The 13,677-nt window shown below is 37.7% G+C and overlaps 1 long non-coding RNA gene across 1 annotated transcript; it reads left to right on the forward strand.

Annotated features, from left to right (window-relative positions):
- The first annotated feature begins 915 nt into the window (after nucleotides 1-915).
- LOC105720631 (uncharacterized) lies at nucleotides 916-11,121 on the forward strand. The gene is made up of 3 exons (XR_001108195.2): nucleotides 916-982; nucleotides 7,941-8,046; nucleotides 10,777-11,121. It is a non-coding gene; the product is annotated as an uncharacterized LOC105720631 (long non-coding RNA).
- Nucleotides 11,122-13,677: the final 2,556 nt, after the last annotated feature.

Consider the following 13,677-nt stretch of genomic DNA (forward strand, 5'->3'; position numbering starts at 1 on the left):
TCTTAGTCTTTTTATTTGTGATTACACCTTTAAACTTTGTGATATCTTTGTCTTTGAAAAATATATTTTACCATAATCACTGATAGAAACAGAACAGGACTACTTGAGAGCTTCATGTCACTCCAGCCCTTCTTATTTGACAGATATCTACCAGGCACCTTTTTTGGGGAACATGTTTTCAATTAACCACATTTATCCATCATGAATTTAAGAATATTAAGACAGCCATTTCCAGTGTGTGGTTGAATTCAGATGGCCTGTGTCTCCAGAATTTCTCTGATCTGTCATTTTAGTGACCTTATTGGAAGGCACAATTTGTCCATAAGGAGCCTGGGCTGGTCCTCAATACTTAACACTTTCTTTATTAAGTTCATAAACTCTGTTTAGACATGTACTTGCTGTGGTTTGATGTCAGACTCATGAGGATATCATTTTCATAATCTCCTTTTATCTGTTTTTGAAGATAAGAACCTTGACCTTTTCAAGTCTATTGACCTTAATCCCAGTCTTAGGCACTTTCTCCTGCAGAGATTAGTGCCAGTGTCTTTGTTACTGTATTTGTAGGTTCGTTTGCAACTCAGCATAGTACAGCATAGTATAGTAATGAAAGGTTAGTTAACCTTCCTGGGCAGAAATCCTTGCTGTGAAACTTAGAGCAGCTGATATTTACCCTTCTGAATTCCTGCTGTGGAATGTGGCTAATAATAATGCCTATCAAATATGTTGTGAAGATTTAGTGAGTTAATCTGGGCAAAGGACTTAGAATAGTGCCTCTCATGTAGTGGACACTCAGTAGATTTAACTATTTCATTGCCCTAGAATGTTATTTGGGTGCGCCTGATGTCCTGTTTTTTTAACTATTCCTCAATCTGTCATCTCTCCACTTCCCTATTAAGCATGATTATTCTCTTCTTTAGAGTTTGAAGACTGTTCATTTGATAAAGAAGAGAGAATTTTGACTGTGGAGTTAAATCAGTTAAAGGTGCGTAGATTTTATTCAAATAATTTGGTCTTCTTTTGGCTTCTATGATACAGAACAATTATCAATCTATTTTCTTTCAATTGAATGGCCTAGAACTTGAATATATTTGGGAATGAAACTCATCCCTTTTGTTTTTTTCTCTTCTAAACTTGGCTCGTTTGCAGTTGGAAGGCATCACTCCTCTGGAGACATAACCTGGTGGCAAGGAGCACTGTTAAAAGTTTGGGAGTGTCAATTCCCACGTTGATAAAATGAGGACACTGACAGATGATCTCTAGGGTCTCTTCCAGTGGGGACATTTTAGTATGCAGTGATTCTGCAGATAGATTGGCATTCCACTCTAAGGTCTAGATATGGAGAAAGGTTTAGCTTCAAGGGTGCTAATTCTAGATTTTCCTAGGGAGAAAAATATCAAGGTTTGAAGCAGGAAAAATATCAAGGCTTGATCAGAGAACCTAGCAGACTTCTCATATTAAGCAAATCTCAATGTGCTCTCATCCCTCAGCATCTATGCTAAATTTAGTGTCAGGAATCCTGTGATTTCTTCTTAAAACTGAGCTGAAACAAGTCACTGATTTCATGGAAGAAACAGTCTCAGTATCTAAAAACCTTTTTTTTTGCATCCCAGATCTCTGTAAACCATCCACTTTAAGCAAGATTCCTTTCATTCTGTTAAAAAACAAATGGCCTTGTCCACATATCAAGTAGTCAAGGTTCCTATGTATGAGTCTTGTGAAAGGGGTAAGCTTGCCAAAGAAAAACCTGAGCTGGAGAGTAGTTATAGCAGAAGAAGGATATTTGACTCAGGACTATTGTAATAGGAGAAAAGAGGCCTCAGTATGGAACTGGGCCCAATTCCAAATATAGAGTGTGCAATTCAGAATGCATAGCCAAAGAGCAGGGTGGGTGTCAGTGGATGGAAAAGTACTAAGAGGAAGCCTCAAGGATTTTGGCTAAATGTGCTCGACAGGATTCTTGCTGAAGGCAGGTCAGGGTGATCAGATACCAAGTGGGGAGTATGAAGAATTTGGTAGGTGTTGTGGCTAATCATATATAGAAGGTGGAGATTCTCTCTAAACAAATTTAAAAGATTCTTGATAAAACTGGGCTCTTGAGAATGTGCCCAAGGATGGGGCCTAGTCGACAAAGCCTGACTAGATGTGGTTAAGGGGAGCATCTCATCAGGCTCTGGAAGACTCCTTTGTCTCAAGATAGTTCTTATGAGTTTTCCTGTTCCCATTCCTTTTCATTGCATTCCACATAGGGCTTGCAGAATCTGACCATGGAGGTAAGCTGGCTAGGGGAGTTTCTTTAATTGATGTAGCATTTGTGAGACGAGATGAAAAGGATTTTTCTGGACGAAGGGGAGACATTTTCTCCTGCCTCCTTTTCCCTGGATGACCTTGTGCTGCTGCTTTGAACAAACCCTCTGGAGAAATCCTTGGAAAAATGAGACTATTAAGTCTAAACTTAACTACAAAGATTCAAGGTACCACAAGAGACATTAGAGGAAACTTTACTGAGATTGTTAACATTTCATTTTTTCCTTTTATCACTCAGAGACTTGATTTAAAGGAAGAAATCAGATACCTTTCTTCTGGATAAACAAAGATGTGGTCTTTTTCCTTTTGTCTCTTCCTGAGATTTATTCAAGAGGCCCACGAGAGGTTAAATGTAACCGGCGCACCAACAGTTTGTTCAGCTAAATGGGCAGTCCGATTTTCTTATCTGCACACTCTACTGCGTGGGACCCCTTGCCCTAAACCCCCAGCTAGGTGTGTTATTGGTGCTCAGTCAGAACACAGCGAGCAGCTCCTTCCCATGCTGCCTTTGTAGCGGAAATCATAAAACTCTTTGAAATGTATTGTTGCAGCCAAACCTCTCTGCTCAGGGGAATCCCGCAGATACCGTTTTATTCTTTCTCTTTCGTTCTCCAGAGGATATCATCACGGCAGTCTGTGTTCAAAGTGGGTTTTTGTCATTTCTGTGCTTGGATAGGAGCCAGCAATTGCTCGCGAAACCTCTGAACTACAAAGGTTTACCCAGCTGGTGAAACTTATTCCTAGGAAATTTGAAAATGATCTCTCATTTCACAGCAACTGAAGACAATGTTGTTTTTAAAAAAATTTTAATGTAATCTCTGCCATTTCTGGTTTTAATTCAAATGGAAAGGGGATTTCTCTCTGAGGGATTTCATTAGAAAGAGAAAGAACAACTCCTCCTTTCAATCCTCACCCTGTTCAGTTTCCAGTTCCTTAAAATTCAAAGAACTCTGGCTTTGTTGTGTCTTTGTTTCTGGGTTTTGGAATCTTGGTGGTAAAAGACAGGCTGGTTTATTGTTGAAGAGGATGGGAGGGTTAAGGAGCTTGAAAGGCACATCCCTGAGTTCTCAACCAAAGCCTTTTGAAGAGTGACTGCTTCTCACTCCATTTTTATTTATAAGTCTAAATGGATGAATGTGTGGAGTGAACCTTTCCATTTGTTCTAAAAATTGATTCATAAAGCACCACTAACTAGCTCATTTTTTTCCTGACTTGTCTGCCTGGAAAGTACTGATCTAAGTCTGCTCTTCTTATTTTCCTTAGCCCATACAAAATGTCAAATAAAATGGATACATAGCTATGATTTCATTTCCATTATGCATTTATTACTGTTGAGTTAAGGTAGAACCTTGGAGCTTATTTATTTTAGAGTCTATTGCAGCTTATATCTCACTCTCTGCTCCCAACCTCATAGTAATCTCAATGGATCTCTGTACTGTACGTGTCAGTGGGCTGTGTACTCCAGCGACCCAGAAAAAACCACATATGTAGATGTCATTGTGGACAGTTTGATAAAGATGTCTAAATGGCAAATATCTTGGCAGAAAAAAAAAGCAAGAGCAAATCAGATAGATGAAAGAAAACAAAAACAAACAATCCAGAGAACCATAAAGGATTAATGTACATTGTACTTAGTCAAAAGACCGTGCTCTAGTTTTAGAATTACTTTGGCCTTTTTTAGTCCTACTTCTGCTTCTTTTACCGAAGCTATTTACTTTACCAAAGCTGTACTCAGACTTTCAGATAACCTGGTCATTGGATTTTATAGACTATTCCTGAATATGCTTTCCAAGGAATGTCTTTAAATAGAAGACGGGTATTATGTCATTGACACGTATGGAGCTGGGCTGTGTTAGGCAGCAGCTTTGTGTGACCCTAAGCCTGGTATACCCATCAGGACAGTGACTCCAAAGGTAGAGGCTTTGGCCCAGATTCAGATAGTCCTCAATAAACTCTGGACCTCAGAGAGACACCAGCTTTATTGAAAAGTTAATGTAAATTCATTTTATGCATTAAAGAAATATATAATATGATTTGGATATTTGTTCCCTACAAATTTCATGTTGAAATATGATCCCCATGTTGGAGGTGTGGTCATGTGGGAGGTGTTTGGGTCACGAGGGCAGATCACTCATGAAAAGCTTGGTGACTTCCCTGTGGTAATAACTAAGTTCTTGTTTTATTAGTTCACACAAGAGCTGGTTGTCTCAAAAGAGCCTGGAACCTCCTCTCCTCTCCACTCTTGCTCCCTCTCTTACCATGTGACACACCTGCTTCTCCTTCACCTTACATGAGTGGATACTTCCTGAGGCCTCATGAGAAGCAGATGCTGGCACTATGTTTTCTGTATAGCCTGCAGAACAGTTAGCCAAGTAAACCTCTTTTCTTTATAAATTACCTAGTCTTAGGTATTCCTTTACAGCAATGCAAAATGGACTAATACAATATATTTATACATGTATTTATGTAAATACAGTAAATGTATTTTTATATGTACATTTAATCTCTCTGTACAGCAAATTTAAATCCTCATGTATGGGTATGATTTAAAGCCAATGGTTTTCACACCAGGTACCACCATGTTCCACTGAGCCTAGGATTCCACAAAGGTGTCCAGCTGAGGGGCTTTATGGGCTAAGGGGGACCTGAAAAGGTGTACTTCATGGCTCTTTTCCATAGTAGATTAGATCAGATCCTCTTTTGCCTTTTTTTAACTGGGTCTGTAAATGAGGTTTGATTGGAAGAGCTCTCTAGCTCAAATTTTAAAAACTACTGATGTAAAAGGTCATTTTGGTATAAATCACCAATCTCTTCTAACTAGAACATTCATGAAATCCTTCTTGCTAGAATGGTTAGGGTAAGAGCCCTCTTTTGCTTCTAGTTCTGATACTGGTCCTGATTTTCCTCTTGTGTTGCCCTCTCTATTGCCAGCTGCCCCTTGTGATGGCACAAGTTCTCTGCACTTCAGAAACTTCTCTAATAACTGAAGGGGAAGCTGGATGTTTTCTAAAATGTTTTCTAAAGCCACAGTTTTACTTTATGTAAAAAGTCTGTAATAGACTGTTATCAAACAACAAATCTGGGGCAATGATTTAATTCGAATTCTTAGTGTTAGCTTTCTGTTTGCTTTCTGGCATCTTAGTCTTTCATTAAGACTATCTTCACATTGAATTACATTCCCTTTCTGAATAAAAAAATACTAAACACCAATTCTAGAAATGTTGGAAAATACAGAATATCATAATACCATTCTTAGAATTTACTTTGATGTTATCTTTTTGTCTTCTTGGTGTTATCTTTGACTCTGAAAGTCTTTGCTTTCACTCTCTGAATTTACTTTTCAAATTCCCTTTCTTGATTGTTGTTTAAATGGCATTATTTTTCTTACATAATTGGAGGAACAGAGTCTCCTTTTCTCTTGAAGTTTTAGATCAGCCATGAAGTTCTCACATCTTCAAGTTGATCCTTCAGTGGGCTCTGGTTTACATTCTTTCTTTCATTGTCTGCTATTAACCTCTTCAGTATTTTGGTTCCAGTCAAGGAAATGACTTTTCTTTTTCATCTTTACCCATTCCTCATCCTCTGACCCAGCGTGCCCTCTTTCTGAATGTTTTGATTTGCCTCTCATCTCTCATTTGACAAATTGTATCACTCTCGTTCTCCAAATATCTTTTAAGAGTTTCTTTTACTTTTTTTTCATTAGAAGTAGTACTGAAAAGTTTCCTTTTCCTTTCTAATTTAGTTTGTGGTGTTTATATCATATACATTATTTCCCAAATGTTTAGAGATCCATTAAAACCAACCAACCAGACCACCAAACAAACAAAACAATGGTTGGCCTTAAGGACACCAATATTTACGGCAGAATTGAGACTAGACACTCAAAGTCCCGAATTCCAGTTCTGTGATCTTTCTTCAAATGATGATGCCTCTCACTACTCCCCTAATGAAAACTAATGAGCTCCTAGAATAACATTTAGATTAATGCTGCATAATATGTAGTACCCACTTATGGGCATTCAGATAGTACCTTATGACTTCATTTTAGAAGAGGATTAGAACAGGGGGATGAGAATGAAGAGGGGACTGCCTCGTTCCTCCTAAAATGTACTTTCTTCACTTGAGTATTTGCCAGACTTTGGGAAGATACAAACAATACAGTATTTTCAACTTTTTTTTTTGCCATCTTTTCATTGAGGCCTCCCCTAATCTCTCCATTTAAAACAGAAACCTACTATCACCCGCACACTCCTGATCTTCCTTCCAGACATTAGTTTTTCCACAGCACCTTTTACATTTTGACATACTTGCTTGTTTGCTCATTGTTGGATCTTCTCCCCTCTCGCCACCTCCCCCACCTGAATAAGTCCATAAGGTGGGAATATTTGTCTGTCTGTTCACTGCTATATCATACCCCGGTTCCACCCCTCCATTTCCTTCAATAGTGGCTAGCATGGAGTTGATACTCCATGAGGATTTCATGGAGAAAAATCAACAAATGAATTGGTTAAGCCTCAGAACCCAAACAAAGCAGGGTAATGTCCCCCACCATTTAACAGATGGAGGAATCAGTTTACCTTGAGCTTATGCTACTTGGCAAAGATCTCAGGATTTAGTCTCCTTTTCATCCTGTAAGCAACTAAACTTTGCAACTGATGAAAAGATGCCTTAATACATACAATTAATGAAAACACAGTGGAATTCGTGTTACAACTCTGACTGTAAACTAAACACCAATTCCAGATGTTTGATGAAAACACTTCTTAAGACTCCAGGATATGCAAATTTGATTTGATGCCTTAGTCAAATGACAGCCACGAACCAATGGAACACAAACCCTCTGCATTCGAGCAGTGTCTGATGGTTGTTCCAGGACAAAAGAGTCCGTCAATACTTACCTTGGTCTGCTCATTTTAGAGACCCTCAGCCCCATCTGTAACCCAGAACTTGGCAAACAAAGTCTCTCTGTGGAAGTAAACTGGAAGACTGATTTGATTTCATCCCAGCTGGTTGAAGCTTCATTATCTACTAAGTCTTTTTTTTTTTTTTTTTTTGAGATGGAGTCTCGCTTTGTTGCCCAATCTGGAGTGCAGTGGCATAATCTTGGCTCACTGCAATCTCCACCTCCTGGGCTCAAGTGATTCTCCTGCCTCAGCCTCCCGAGTAGCTGGGACTATAGGCGTGCACCACGATGCCTGGCTAATTTTTTGTATTTTTAGTAAAGATGGGGTTTCACTGTGTTAGCCAGTGTGGTCTCGATCTTCTGACCTCGCGATCCTCCTGCCAGTAGGTATTTGCTTTTGTCCTGAAATGTGAGGAAAGATCTGTAGGCCATCCATCCAGGGCTGGCTTTTCTATTGACACTGATGAAGAGATCTGGTGACCTCTCTTTTGTCTTCTACTTTTTTACTGGTTTGGGGTGTGTTCTACTTTCAATTGTGCGGTTTTAGTTTAAAAGAGATATTTGGTAGATTAAAAGTGCTAGAGAAGAATAAAAGCACCAAGTAAACTTTGATACTGTTAGTAATGAAACTTCTTTGTTTTAGAAGCATGCTGCTTCTTCTATGGAAGTAAAGAAGGATGTGAAATCATCTGACTATATATGATAGTATAGTATTTATGATTATTTCCTCTAGGTGGGGAAACCTGTTAGGATTCCCTGTGTTAAACTAAGAATGGTCAAGAGAATGAGGTTATGAGGACTCTTGCTATTGTGCAAATTTCCAAGAAGCAGAAAAATAGGTAAGTTTATTCCTGAATGTAATTTGTAAAAATAGTAAGACCTACTAAAATGATGCTAGATCAAATAATGGTATGAATCTCTTTTGTTTCTGTCCTTTGCCAACATTAGTGTCCACACAGATCCATGCTCACACATGTCTCCTATGTCCAAATGTTCACAAAATCCCCACTAGTACATGCTTTCTGAGTACAGTTCCACTTCTCTCTTAGAAGCAAGTGAACCCTGAGAGCCTGTGGTTGTACCTGGAGGGAAATGTCCTGACCTACGAGTTAGATCTCAGCTTTAGGTCCTGCTCTCTGTAGACTCACAGTGTGAGCCAATTGATTCTTCTTAGCCTTAGTATTGTTATTATAGTTGGTATTCTTTGCTGTACCAACCTCACAAGTTGCAGGAGGCTTCAATGAGATAGTACGTGTGAAAACTGAGAGTTATAGAGTATTGTGAAAATAAAGATATGGGATTGTTTTGAGGATCACATTGTAGTTTGCTCAGTGCAGGATTGTAAGGAGGGGAAGTTAGTCCTGATCGCAGGTGTTCAGGGCAGTGTCTGGGAATCCTCACAATCACCTTTCTGTCTCTGAGGAGGGAGCACACAGTGGCAAACAATAGCCAAATGGGAAATGAGATACGACTTTTTAAATATTTGATAAGCATTCAGAAATCTCATTGTATAAAAGTTGCACTGGAAAATTACTTAGGCTCCAGGGCGAACTGGGCTTCCCATTTTATTGCTCTTGAATCTAAAAGCCTTGTGGTCATGGGCAGAGGAGATGGAAGAGAGAAGTGATGGATGTGGAGAGAGACGGAAAGAGAGAGCTAGAGTGAGTGAGTGAGCTACTTGGTTGTGGCTGTGAGGGAAGGAGGCGAGCCCTGGAGACTGGCCTTGCTATATGGAAGCTGACAGAATGTGCCAGGGCTCCTGCTTTCAGGGCACCATCACTCCCTGTAGCAAGCCGACCTAAGTGCTGCACTCAGATGATTAAATGAACAGTTTCTGCTCCACTGGAGTTGGAGGCAAGGGGTAGCATGTGAAGGGGTAAGCAGAGAATGAAAGGGGGCCGGGGGAGCAGAAGTTCCCTCTTTAGCTGCTCCTGCTCAGGAAGGAGCATATGTGCCACCCTGAAGTGGCACAGGAGGGAATAGATAAGGAGCAGTGCCGATGGTAAGGGGCTCTTTTCTATGGGACTCCAGAGGAGTTACTGATTTGTGACATCAAAGAAATCTCTTTGCCGGGAGTTTTGTACCTGGTCAGTGCTGTAACTGTAGCCAGTCTGAGAAGAAAGTCTAAAAAGAAGGTGGAGATGTATGTGTCCTTCTGTTTCCTAAAGTGACACAGAAGTGAAACCTTGCTAGTGGTTACTTAGCAATTACGTTCATTATTTTGTGTTTTTAAAAATAAATGAACTGCATTCCAAAAAACTACTCCTGTAAGTAAACAGAATGTTTCTAAGATAGCAAAGGTTTTTCTCAACATCCATGATTTAATACGGTGCAGGTGTTTCGTTTAGTTTTTTTTTTCTTTTTCTATGTTCTCAGAGATAAGATAAAGAAATGAGACTGGAGACAAGAGACTCTTAAGAATGGAAAGATTGTATGTTTCAGTTTTGTTCATTCAAAGTTGGCTAGTAATGGGTAATATAGATATTTATATACAAGGAAGGAATAGAAATGAGTGTATTCTATCAGTGGATTTGTGCTTTATTTTCACTTTTAATAAGTCAAACATTTTAAATATCTCCTGGTCAGTAATTTAATTTTTTAAAACAAAATGTGATGAGGTAAAAAAAGGAAACTTTCTGTATTCTATAGTAAATTCTGTTAAATGAATACACTAGTGAAAAAGTTTCTAATAAAAGAACATTGAATAGTTTTGCTGTATTGAGTCCAAATGTCCTGTTGGGTTTCATGACTCTTCAGCTCATTCTCTTCCTGTACTCATTTAGTGAGTTATAAGGAAAAATGTCCAACTCCTGAAGTGATGGCAGATGCCACAAAAAGATTTAGATCAGCATCTTCTGAGAAAAATATGCATGCCTGAGCCCTAGAATGCCATTTTGCCAATCTCTTAAAAAGTAACAAACTTAACAAAGAGCTTCTTCTCCTATAAAAGTTGGTCACAGGGCTAGTATTTCTAAACAGAGGCTTTGGCCCACTGATCTTCGTTTGTTTAGAATTTTGGATCAGGCTTCACACACAGTAGTTGCTCAATGAAAAAAGAAAGAGCCATTCATCAGTTTATGATACTGACTTGCACCCTTTCCCCTTCTTTCACTTCACTGTACATTTTCAGAGGAGTAAGGGACACTAAAACTACTGCTAACACCTGCTGCTTGGGAAAACATCTGTCATCCTTCTATTCTTCCAATCTTCTAAAGTAGATGTGAATTTAGGTTCTAAGAGGTTAGTGGGAAGAATGTCATAGGGGTGTATTGCTTATGTAGTAACAACAGAATAAACTGAAAGTTTAAAGCTTTAATCAGTGTGTGTGTGTGTGTGTGTGAGAGAGAGAGAGAGAGAGAGAGAGATAGTGTTTTGATAATTGGTAGTGTTTTAATAATTTAAACAGTTGCATTTTACTCTTGAACTGATTATTTTGGTGTCATATGGACTCCATTACCTTTTCAATATTATGTTATTAGCCTTTTTTTTTTTTTGAGAATTCATCATGTTCTTATTGTGTTCTTGACTATATATACTGTTAGTTCTTTAAATTCTTTTTCTTTTTGCAGGAGACCATGAAATGAATCCAGTATGTTTGCTTAATTGTTGTGTATTGCTGGGACAAAGAAGGCACTAATCAGGCAGCCAAAATGCACTGACCACCACTGCAGGGTTTCAGTCACTTGCGATATCTGGGTGACAGAGAGAAGTGTGGGGAATGGCTGACACTAATGAGCCTGTATCTTCTAAGTTATTTGGGGACTAAGGCTTATTTTTCTCCAGGCTTGCCTTATGAAGAATTTTTAGTTTATTTGGAATAGATAAGGTTATACACATGAAAGTAACTGATACTCAATTACATGTAATTATGTTAGTTGGGGATAAGGCTAAGTTGTGTTATGTAGTGACTTAAAAATGCGATGACTCAAACAAGATTGGAGCTTGTTTCTCTCCAGAAATAAACGGTCCCACACTTGGGGGAAGCTAGGCTCCTGGGATCCAGGTTCCTTTACCCTGCTGCTCTGTTATGGTTGAAGCTGGCTTATCCCAAACTCATTCACATTTCAGCCCATACAGCTAGGCAGAAGAGGGGTAAAAGTGGAGCATGAGCCTTTTCTTTTCTTTCTTTTTTTTTTTTTAAGTCAGTATTACTATGATATAATTCACAGAAAATAAAATACACCTATTTTAAGTGTACGCCTATTTTAAGTTAACGCTGTGAATGGGTTTCGGCAGATTGCTTACATTCATTGAACCACCACCCCAATCAAGATAATGACATTTCCATCCTCCCTAAACATTCCCTCATGCCCTTTGCAGTAAATGCCATCTATTCTTGGCCTAAGGTGGCTACTGATTTGATATCTATCACTACAGATTATTTTTGCCTGTTCTAGAATTTCACATAAATGGAATTATATGGCAAGCGCTTTCAGGCTGGGTGATTCAAGTCAGGTGCCTAAGCTGTAAATTTAAACAGACACACTAAGTTTTATGCCAGTGCTGACTCTACATTGTAGCCTGTGCCATGCTCTGTTGTATCTTGTTTCTTTTGCCCTGTGTATGGTTTTGAGATTTGCTTATTATGTGTATCAGTGGTTCATCCTTTTTTGTTGCTGTGTATCATTCCATGTTACAAATTTACTACAATTTATCTATACATTTATCTACTGATGGACATTCTTTCCAGTTTTGGGCCTTTCTGAACACAGCTGGCACAAACAGATGTGTACAAGTATTTTAGTGAACAGTTGTTTTCATTTCTCTTGGTGAATACTTAGGAATGAAATTGCTAGATCGTATGGTACGTGTGTCTTGATAACTTCAGGAGACTACCAAACTATTTTTGAAAGTGGATATAACACTTGATAGTCTCATCAGCAATGTATAAAAATTCTAGTTGCTTTACAGCCTTACCAACATTAGTTATTATCAATGTGTTTAACTAGCTCTTCTAGTGACAGTGTAGTGATAACCATTGCAGTTTCTTTTTTTGTCCCCATACCCCTGAGTTCCCATCCATTGTAGTTTTAATTTGCATTAATTACAAAGATAACCGATAATGTTAAGCATCATTACATGTGATTATAAGCTATTGTAGCTTTTTTGTAAAATATTTGTTAAAATTTTTTGCCTATTAGAAAAAGTAGGTTGTCTTATTATTATTGAGAAGAATTTTTTTAAAATATTCTGATTCAGGCTTTATATGACCTAAGAAATCTTTGCAAAACTCAAAGTGTCAAAAGATACTCTTTTATGTTTTCTTCTAAAAACATCATGATTTTGGCATTCATATTTAGGTCTGTGATCCATTTTGAGTTAATTTTTATGTATGTTGAGAGATAAGGGTTAAAGAGCATTTTTTCCCCTATGTAGATATCCAATTGTTCTGGAACAATTTTTGAAAAGACAGTCTTTTCCCCTATTGAATTATCCTGGCTCCTTTTAAAAATAAATTTTCCATGTATGCATTGGTCCATGTCTGTTCCAATGGTCTATATGCCCTTCTTCATGCCAGTACCACACTATCTTGAATACTGTAGCATTATAATCATTCTTGAAACAAGTAGTATATGTCTAAAATTTTGTTCTTTATCAAAATTGTTTTGATTCCTCTAGATCCTCTGTATTCTCATATGATTTTTAGTATCAGTTTGTCAATTTTCGCAAAAAAAATGCTGTTAGAATTTTTATTTTGATTTGGTTAAATATACAGATCAACTGGCAGACAACTGACATCTTAACAATTGTATGTCTTTTATTCCACAAACATGTACTTATTAAAATCTTCAATTTTCCTCAGCAATGTTTTGCAGTTTTCAATGTACACATCTTTGTTAAGTTTTGCTCTATGTACTTCATGTTTTACTGTTATTTTAAATGCATTGTTATATACGTTTTCAATGTTTTTTTGCTCAACTATAGAAAGGTGATAATTGTATATGTACTTTGCATTTTGTGACCTTACTAAATTTTTTAATTAATTCTAATAGCTCTTAAAATATCATTTTAAGAATTTTCTGTATATGTAATTAAGTCATTTGTGAATAAAGACAGTTTACTTCTTCCTTTTGAACCTATATGCCTTCTATTTATTTTTCTTGCTTTATTACAATGGTTAGAACCTCCAGTGAAATGTTGGGTAGAAGAGGTAAAAGCATTCTCCTTGCTTCTTCCCATCCTAGAAGAAAGCATTGTCTTTCATTCTTTGTGTGATGTTAGCTGTAGGTCTTGTATAGATTCAGTTTATAAAGTTGAAGAACTCCTAGTTTGCTGAGAGTGTTTATCACAAATGGTTGTTGAATTTTTAAAATGCCTTTTAGCCACTATTAAGATAATTATATGGATTTTGTTTTTTATTCTGTTAATGCTGTGAGTTACAATGATTGATATTCAAATGTTAAACCATATTATACTCCTGGGATATATAACCCAGCCCCTAGTCATGATATAGTATCCATTTTACATAT

The sequence above is a fragment of the Aotus nancymaae genome, unplaced genomic scaffold (assembly GCF_030222135.1).
Source record: "Aotus nancymaae isolate 86718 unplaced genomic scaffold, 86718_ANA_hifiasm-v0.15.2.pri h1tg000014l, whole genome shotgun sequence".
NCBI lineage: Eukaryota > Metazoa > Chordata > Mammalia > Primates > Aotidae > Aotus > Aotus nancymaae.